The following is a 10392-nucleotide window of genomic DNA, read 5'->3' on the forward strand; positions in this document are numbered from 1 at the left end:
TGCTAGGAAACACGGCAAAGAAAGAGAACAATGGGTTCAGAAACTCATGCCTTTTCCTCCCAAACCATCCAAGAAAAAGGATGATGAGGATTTTGAGCGCTTTGCTGAAATGATTAGACCTATCTTTTTGCATATGCGATTAACTGATATGCTCAAAATGAATCCTTATGCTAAGTATATGAAAGATATTGTTACAAATAGAAGAAAGATACCGGAAGCTGAAATTTCCACCATGCTTGCTAATTATACTTTTAAGGGTGGAATACCAAAGAAACTTGGAGATCCAGGAGTACCAACTATACCATGCTCCATTAAAGGAAACTATGTTAAAACTGCTTTATGTGATCTTGGAGCCAGTGTTAGTGTTATGCCTCTCTCTTTATATCATAGACTTGATTTGAATAAGTTGACACCTATTGAAATATCTTTGCAAATGGATGATAAATCAACTGCTATACCTGTCGGTATTTGTGAGGATGTCCCTGTTGTAGTTGCAAACGTTACTATTTTAACGGACTTTGTTATTCTTCATATTCCCGAGGATGATAGTATGTCTATTATTCTTGGAAGACCCTTTTTGAATACTGCTGGGGCTGTTATTGATTGCACTAAAGGCAATGTCACTTTTCATATTAATGGTAATGAGCATATGGTACACTTTCCGAGGAAACAACCTCAAGTTCATAGTATCAACTCTATTGGAAAAATTCCATCGATTATATTTGGAGGTTTTGAATTTCTTCTTCCTACTGTGAAGAAGAAATATGATATTCTTATTATTGCGGATTTGCATATCCCTGTTGAGGTAACATAGTGTTATTCGAAATTTCTCCGGTTCCATGTTATTCGGAATGAGTTCATTAACAAGACTTGATCAACCTTGTTAGTGGATTCCTTTTGATGATCATGAGATGGATGAAACTAGAAGGCACAACCTGTTGTACCCTCCTTTTACTTTCTGTTATTTATATTAAATAAAATAAAAATAAGTAATTTATGTCTGTTATCGGATTATCCATGCAATATAAAAATACCCCGAAAATAAAAGTTCTCCAAATGCCCTGAATTTTAAATATGATTTTTTATAGAATATTTGAGAATTTTTGGCACTAAGAACACAGCAGGGGGGTCAACCACCTGCCCACGAGGGTGGAGGGCGTGCCCTACCCCCTGGGCGCGCCCCTCTACCTCGTGGGCCCACGGTGGCCCTCCTCCCCTTATCCTTTCACCCACACACTCCTTCTTCCTCCCCCAAACACGAATAACCAGCTCAAACCCGAGTCCAAGCTCGTTTTGCTGCCATTTTCGATCTCCTTACTCAAAGCACCTCTCACAAAATGACTTGGGGAGATTGTTCCTTGGTATGTGACTCCTCCATTGGTCCAATTAGTTTTTGTTCTAGTGCTTTATTCATTGCAATTTTTTTGCTGCCTAGGTGACCATGTTCTTGAGCTTGCATGTCAAATTTGTATGGTTCCAAGTAGTTTTGATGCACGAAATAGGCCCTAGGCAGTTGTAGGAGTAGTTTCTATCAATATTATTGAGTTTGGTTTACTTTTATTTTGAAGTTACTAAAAATTTCAGAATTTTTCAAAAAATGATGAAGAGACTTTTGAGGGGCTCATCGAGCCGAAGCTCGAAGGAAAAGGCACCGAAGCCTAAGTATAATCTGCCTCGCACCACGGAGGTTCGGGCGTGTGAATGGCCTTCCGATGATTTCTTGAGAGCAGCCGGGATTTATGAAGATTTTCATGAATTGGCTAAGAATGCAGGCCTCGCCTCTTTCGTCCACAACCAACGCGATCATTATCTCTTACTCACAAATATCTTTGTGCAAAACTTTCATTTCCATTCTAGGAGCTCACCACCTACGGTGGAGTTTCATTTGTATGATGAGCACAAGGAGATGTCACTTTATGATTTTTGTCGGGTTTGTTTAGTCCCTTTTGACGGCAAGATAGAGGAACCACATCACGAGGATGTGGATGGGTTTATTGATACTATCACTGTAGGGGAAACAAGGAAGGTTTCCGATGCACGAATCAGTAGCATACATTTTCCTGTTTTACGCTATTTTGCATTATTTGCTAGCCGTTTTTAATTGGTCGCGGAAACTATGGAAACCTTAGTGTCCCTGATATTATTATTTTGTTCCATGGTTTATACGGTGATAACTCTGTTAGTATGGGCGGCATTATTGCTAAACGGTTAAGTCTGAACCGTACCAAGGGCCCCATCTTTGGAGGCATCTATGCTTCACGCCTAGCTGCACATTTTAACATACCTATTAGGCATTATGAGAAGGAAGAAAAAGTGTTGCCGCGTGTTTATTTAGATTATAAAAGTATGGTGGCACATGATTTTATTGTTAAGAATAGGGAAGGAGAGCTGAAATACAAATTGTTCATTGATAAACATCATCCTAAGACTATTACCCTGCCTACTCCTTCTGTGTTTGATTTATCTGCAGGCCAGTAACTTGTTCCGTTAAAGGCTATTCACGCCTACCGGAACCCTGCACCAGCAATGGAGCCAGAGCCGGAACCACAAGTTGATCCTTCATGACAGTCTAATTACCAGTGGGATCCGGTGATGATTGCCAGCCAGTGGCAATCAGAGCCTTCTTCTTCATCTCAGTACGACCCCAACTACTATTATGGATATCATCCAGGCCAGTTGTGGCCATATACCAACTTAGGCCAAAAGCCTAAGCTTGGGGGAGTACATATTTCTCATCGACATTACATTTATCGGTGCTCATACTTTTTCACTGTATCATCCATGCTAGTTTATTTCCCCTTTTATGCTTTCTTCTTGTGTGTTTGATAAACCTTAAGAAAAACCAAAAAAAATAGTTGTAGCTTTTAATTAGTTTACTTTCCGTGCCTGTAGTAGTAATTAAAAAGAAAACCCAAAAAGATTTCATGTTCTTCTTTTACTTGTTGGGAGCTCTCCCGTATAAATAGTTTTATTTCTTTTCTTTTCTTTGGGGGTCGATAGGAGAAGACCATAATTAAATTGTTGAAGTGGCTCTTATATGCATTATTGTTGATCTGACAAAAGAGCCCATATTGCCTGGTCTTTTCCTGTTTATTGAATGCTTACAGATTCCAGCTTAGTCCAATGCACGTGCACTATTATTATTATTTACATCGTTAGGTCTTGCAAGTGAAAGGCAATTATGATGATATATGATGGACTGACTGAGATGAGAAAAGCTGGTATGAACTCGACCTCTTTTGTTTTTGTAAATATGATAAGTTCATCGTTCCTGATTCAGCCTATTATGAATAAACATGTTTGCAATGACAACTAGAGATCATAGTTTCTTGTGCCATGCTTGATTAGCTATGAGTTATAATGATTTACCTTGCGTGCCAACATGCTATTAAAATGGTTGTGATGAGGTATGATAGGGTGGTATCCTCCTCTGAATGATTTAAGTGACTTGACTTGGCGCATGCTCACGCATGTAGTTGAAACAAAATCAACATAGCCTTCATGATATTTATGTTCATGGTGGATTATATCCTACTCATGCTTGCATTCGGTGTTGATTAATTTTAATGCATGTTCATGACTATTGTCGCTCTCTAGCTGGTCGCTTCCCAGTCTTTTGCTAGCCTTCACCTGTACTAAGCGGGAATACTTCTTGTGCATCCAAACTCCATAAACCCCAAAGTTATTCCACATGAGTCCTCTATACCCTACCTATATACGGTATCTACCTTCCGTTCCAAGTAAATTTGTATCTGCCAAACTCTAAATCTTCAAATAAATATACTGTTTTGTATGCTCGAATAGCTCATGTATCAACTAGGGCTGTCTGTATCTTCCATGTTAGGCGGGTTATTCTCAAGAGGAGTGGACTCCGCTCCTCACTCACGAGATAAATGGTTGGTCACTGGGATGCCCAGTCCCATGCTTTATGCAAACTAATTTAAAATAATTGCAAACAAAACTCCCCCTGGGACTCTTGTGAGTTGGAGGCACTCGTTGTTTCGAGCAAGCCATGGATTGATGCTTGTTGGTGGAAGGGGGAGTATAAACTTTACCATTCTATTTGGGAACCGCCTGTAATGTGTGTAGCATGGAAGATATTGCCATCTCTTGGTTGTTATGTTGACAATGAAAGTATACCGCTCAAAATATTATTCACCTCTATTTCAAAACCCAGCTCTGGCACCTCTACAAATCCATGCTTCCCTCTGCGAAGGGCCTATCTATTTACTTTTATGCTGAGTCATCATCCTTTTATTAAAAAACACCAGTTGGAGAGCACCGCTGTCATTTGCATTCATTACTATTAGTTTACATTGAGTATAACTTGACTGGATCTCTTTTACCATGAATTACAATGTCTAGTCAGTCCTTGGTCTTTAAAGGTGCTCTGCATTTATGTTTTGCGGTCTCAGAAAGGGCTAGCGAGATACCACCTTGTTATATCATATTATGATTGTTTTGATAAAGTGTTGCCATCCGAGATTTATTATTATTGCTCGCTAGTTGATTATGCTATTGGTATGAGTAAACTTGAGACCTAAGCGTTATTGGAATGTGGTTAGTTATATTCTTTGCTGAAAACTTGAATGCTGGCTTTACATATTTACCGTGCGTGAGTAATTCCATCGTAGGCTTGCTGGACAGTGATGGGTTGGATGAGATTTACCATGTAATCGAGTTAGTTTTGTTAGGGTTTGATCCCTAGTATCCACTATGTTCTGAGATTGATGTTGCTATGACTTTGCTATGCTTAATGCTTGTCACTAGGGCCCGAGTGCCATGATTTCAGATCTGAACCTATTATGTTTTCATCAATATATGAGTGTTCTTGATCCTATCTTGCAAGTCTATAGAACCTATTATGTGTTATGATATGTTAACCCTGAAGTGAAAATAATCGGGATACTTACCGGTGATGACCGTAGTTTGAGGAGTTCATGTATTCACTATGTGTTAATGCTTTGTTACGGTACTCTATTAAAAGGAGGCCTTAATATCCGTTAGTTTCCGTAAGGACCCCGCTGCCACGGGAGGGTAGGACAATAGATGTCATGCAAGTTCTTTTCCATAAGCACGTATGACTATATTCGGAATACATGCCTACATTACATTGATGAATTGGAGCTAGTTCTATGTCACCCTAGGTTATGACTTACATGATGAACCGCATCCGGCATAATTCTCTATCACCGATCCATTGCCTACGAGTTTTCCATATATTGTTCTCCACTTATTTACTTTTCCGTTGCTATTGCTATCATCACTACAAAATACCAAAAACATTACTTTCGCTACACTACAACATGACCACCCCTATAGCAACGTTTTTTCCGTATCTAAAATTCCATATATGCGTTGGTAGTGTCTTTACCAACGGTTTGGGATGCGTAGCCTTATCCAATGTTGCTAGCGCATAATGCAACGCTTATACTTTCGTTGGTAAAACGGACCATTGGAAGAGTACAACACATAAAACCGAATTTTACAACAGTTATATATGTTGGTGCTTAATATACAGGAATCCAAATCTCATTGCTTGGCAACAAGAATTTGCAACTAGTATATATATAATGTGAGTATCTATAATCCCAGCTATTAAATTAATGCTGCATATAATGGTAATAATTATGTATATCAAGTGAGGAAAAAAAGGAATATACGCATGAGAGGACGAAATCATATATTGGATAGAACTGTTGGATTACAATAGTGGATATTACATGAGGAACTTCATCCTATTGTGATACACGATCTAAATATTTTCTTGACATCAAAGCTTACTGAAAGCATCCATCAATATCCCAACAACTTAACAAAAACTTAACTAAGGAATAGGAACATCATCCAATGGGAACAACATCCCTAACTTAACTACAACTAAAAGCGTCCATCATCATCATCATCATCATCATCATCATCATCATCATCATCATGAACCAGAACACTGTCATCATCATTGCAGTATTCTTGCCACGCACCCATATAATCATCCATATATCTTTTGAATCTACAAAGAAAGTAACAAAATGAATTGTTAACACACGATGCATTGACATGATGCAAGTAGTGATATAGGCAGGATATTTCACATACAAAGGTTGAAGGCAATGCAATCTTTGCTTCTTCTGCATTACCGAGAATATTACATGTTTTACGACTCCGGACAAAATCTTCAGTTTTCACAAGTGCCATATCAACATGCACTGCCGAGAATTCATTTGTAATTTCAACATCATCAAGTTTACATTTAGGATCACGACATCAAAAATGTACATTTAGGATCACAACTTACAACTATAGCAAGAGCTACGATCCCTGTTAGACAGAAGTGGATACAATGGAAAATAGGGATAAAGCCATGTAACTGCAATGCTTAATTAATCAAACATTTTTATTGACAAAACAAAGTTATAGAGATGTATATGAAATTTCAGTTTATTTCCACTCTACAATAATGATTGCAAGTTATCATCTTTCAAGAAGTACGGTGCAAATAAAAGAACTACAATAGGGGAAAGAACGAGACGTACAGTTACTAAGCTGAAGGACAAACATGGCGAAAACCTTTGTCTGATCTTTTGCTTCATAGCCTTGAAGCTGACCTGCATACATGAGTAACTAAGAATTTATAAAAGAAGATAAGAACTTATAAAAGAAGCCGCTCTGTTATCATTAAAAGTATACAATGAATGAGAATGGATTAACACAGAAACTATAGTTAGCACATAATTATAAGCCAGCCTTAAGGAATGAATCCTCACCGTACAGTATGGCGTATACAAATCAACTATTCTCATTAGAATCAGTTTGCTAACATTGTAATGTTCGAAAGATAATTTTCTACTAATTTCATCAATTTCTTCAATTGATATCTCGCATCTTACTTCATTTGCGTTTCACAAACATTGCCAAAAGAAAATTCATAGTAAGTTTTCTGTAGGAGGTTGTGTTTGTTTGGATCATATTAAAGTTATAATAATATCAATACATGACACAATATTGTGTGGTATACAAAGAGATAGAACTGCAACCCCATTGAAGAAATGATGACTCACTCTTTGCATAATTCTCAATACAATTTCATGGCCGTAGATGAATACAGTTTTTTCCAAACCAATTCTAGCATAGAAGAAAAGGAACCTGGGGATATATTAATGGTGTGCAAAAATCATGGAAACACACGATGAGACATTGGCACAATAGTAACCTTGTGTAACACTTCAAGTTGCAAATATCTTCTGCTGGAATCATTAATGGTACCATAGCATCAATCTTGACTCCGTGCAGTTTGAGAGCTACCTACAATAGAGAATAATTGACATCAAAAAATTACAATTATAAAAAAGGATAAAACATATTAGAATATGACTCAATCCTATTTACGTGGCTTGTCCTTACATGCATGGCTGTTGTTTAAGAACATATGATTTAAGATATGGATTTATCCATGTTTGGCATTAGTTCTGGACGTGTATTTAAGGCAATGACTGGTGTTGTGCATGTGGGGATTGTCCATATATGCAACCTTCCCTATGATACGACACAACACTGGCGGGGCCTCATGGAGGCCAAAAGGGGTTGCAACGCGGTGGCTGTGAGTGTGACCGTGGGTATGAAGATGACCTGCAGTGCACCGTAGCAAGCAGGAAACCTGCAATTGATGGCATATCAATGGCCGGAGCAATACCGTGTAGCAGGCTGCAGGACCTATTGGTGCTGCGACAGCGCTTCCTCCAGTATCGGCAATGAGTTCTGCATCGAGCGCTTGACCTGGTGTGCGCGGGCTGCAGGGTTGTCGCGGCCGTGACCTCGTGTCGCACCAATTGTCTCTGCTCCTTCGGCGGCGAGATCAACACATTGAGAATGTCCGAATGTCCCTCAGGCCACGACATGGTGGCCGTCGTGCTCGACAGTGCTGCGGGCCGGTTGGCTGTGCCAATGCCTTTGATGGACGAGGCATGTCGCTGCCGGCGGGTCGGCTGTGTCAATGCCTTTATCCACAATGCATGACTCTGAAGCACTCATTTTGCATGCTTTTATTCTATATTCCTTTACAGTCTTGGTTTTCTTAAATTATGTTGGGAAATAATCTGTCTGTCGTTCTTGCATACATGAGTAGCAGCTATGCTTCCGGTTGAAAAATAACACCTCCATATACTCGTCAACTTCTGTTTGTGAGCAGTGTTGAACAAGAATGAACCATCAGCTCACACTGCTCCTAGTAATGCATATTTTGTTTGAAAAAATGGCCCCCTATTGGTTTCTTCACTTCTTGCCACGCTCCGCCACTGCCAAACAAATGCTTTTAATCTAAGCAGCAGGCAGACATGGATAATCAAGAAAACTGACAGAACGAAGAGGTAACTAAATCCATAGTTTCAGGTTGATCAATTATCTTGATGCTTTTTGGGTGAGGTCGCATTGGATATATTCAGATGTCTAGTAGTGGTTATGCAACACACAGGTAGAAGGTTCAGCCTTAACTCACGTGGTGCTCGACCTAGCCTCGTTGACTCCAGTACAGCGCCACGTTGGCCACGTCCTCCACCTCCAGAACCGTACCATTGAGTTCGCTTGGCGATGTATTCCTTTTCCACTTCCCGCCTCAGTGCATGCTCATCGACGCCGAGGAACATCCCGTCCATTGACATCACCGTCAGTAGCGTCACAATGGAGTTCACACGTAGCCTGTTCCTCCCTGCACCTCTACAAGAGGAGAAAAAACAGAGGTTAGATGAAGCGGGAGAGAAAGAGAGGATGAAGCCAGGGGAAGGGATGCACTCACCGGAAGAGCGGAGTACTAGAGGAGGACGACCTGGCCACCGGCGCCGGAGCCGACGCCCGAAACCCTGGCCAGGGGGAGGTGGCCGTGAGCACCGGATCTAGTCGCATGGGACGGCGCCGCGTTTCGATGGGGACCTCGGGCTGTGCTTCGTGATGGTGGGATTCGCCGGACGCCGCCTGAATTAGCCATCGCAGATGGCGAGGAGGCGCATGAAGAGAGGTAGAGATGGGACCTGGGAGGGATGGGTGGGTGGGGGATGCGATGGATCCAGCAGCCGCCGGAGCTGCGCGGTGGGATGAGGGGAAGGGAATGGCTGGCGGTGAGGTGGATCGGAAGAGGGAGAGGTGGCGGCGATCTGGGAGAGATGAGGGGAATCAGAGACTCTGTTTTTTTGCTTCTCTCTCTGCTTTTTTTTCATATGTATAGGTCATGACAAATCTGCAACGCATATGGTACATCGATTATATGTGTATCTGTTGAAAAATTTGCAACATATAGTTAAAATGTTGTAGAATTTATGTTGCTTTATAGTACGTATCATTGTAGTGGCTATCATTACCTTTCGCTACTGTTACCACTACTATCATATTACTTTGCTACTAAATACTTTGTTGTAGATATTAAGTTTCCAGGTGTGGTTGAATTGACAACTCAGCTGCTAATACTTGAGAGTATTCTTTGGCTCCCCTTGTGTCGAATCAATAAATTTGGGTTGAATACTCTACCCTCGAAAACTGTTGCGATCCCCTATATTTGTGGGTTATCAGTACAAAGCATAAAATTGAAAACGGACAATACTAAAACTAATAATCCCTCCTGGGGCCAGTATTCCGGCAGCCCCTCGCCAGCAGCTCCCTGGTGCGCGGCGTCTTCCCAGTGCAGAGGCAGTACTTCGCCTCGTAGCGCTTGACGTATCGATCTGCATCTTGCTGGCGGATGCGCGCGAAAGATCTTGCCATTTCGTTGGGCGCCCACTGTAGCTCCTCGTCGGTGGCACGCCGGAACTTATCGGCCCACCTCCACGCAGCAACAAGGCGCCCAGCGCCTATGACCTTCCTAGCAAAGTACCCGTCTTCGTACACCACCTCGGCACGACGACGCGCCTGCCCCCAATGCTCCGCCGCCTCCTTTTTCCAGGCGGCATCACGGGCGTCACAGGCCGCCTGGTACCTGGCTTCCTCCTCCTCCATCTCCTTCTTGAACGCCACTTGCCTGGCTTTCTCAGCCGGCAGCACCGACTTCCACAGACAAAGATTGTACTAGCTCCAAAACCAATACAAAGTTGGTGGGTCTGGCGCAACCTCGTTAGGTGGCACGTAGGGGTCCTCATTGCTGCTATTCGATTAAGCGTTCTCAGGGGCGGAGACTCCTCGCCGGCGCGTGGAAAGACTGGCGGCGCCATCGCAAAGATTTGTGTCAGAGAGAGAGAGAGATAGGGCGAGTAATGCAGGAGGGACGACATGAGCTAGGGAGTATTTATTGGCGGCCGGAATCTAGATCGATGGGGATAGTACACACGCCGGTCAGCAGAATTTACAAGTACTATAGTTTGAATTACACACTATTCCCGCAGCAAAATCCGTGTGTGAACATAATAGCTGACG

General features: G+C 41.7%; 1 long non-coding RNA gene across 1 annotated transcript; it reads right to left on the reverse strand.

Annotated features, from left to right (window-relative positions):
* Positions 1–5679: 5679 nt before the first annotated feature.
* Positions 5680–7302, reverse strand: LOC147962304 (uncharacterized). The gene is made up of 3 exons (XR_015612193.1): positions 7211–7302; positions 6534–6605; positions 5680–6010 (listed from the first exon to the last, which is right to left on the reverse strand). It is a non-coding gene; the product is annotated as an uncharacterized LOC147962304 (long non-coding RNA).
* Between the last annotated feature and the right edge of the window lie 3090 nt (positions 7303–10392).

Source organism: Triticum urartu, chromosome 7A (assembly GCF_056163025.1).
Source record: "Triticum urartu cultivar PI428250 chromosome 7A, HENAU_Tu73, whole genome shotgun sequence".
In the NCBI taxonomy this organism is placed as follows: domain Eukaryota; kingdom Viridiplantae; phylum Streptophyta; class Magnoliopsida; order Poales; family Poaceae; genus Triticum; species Triticum urartu.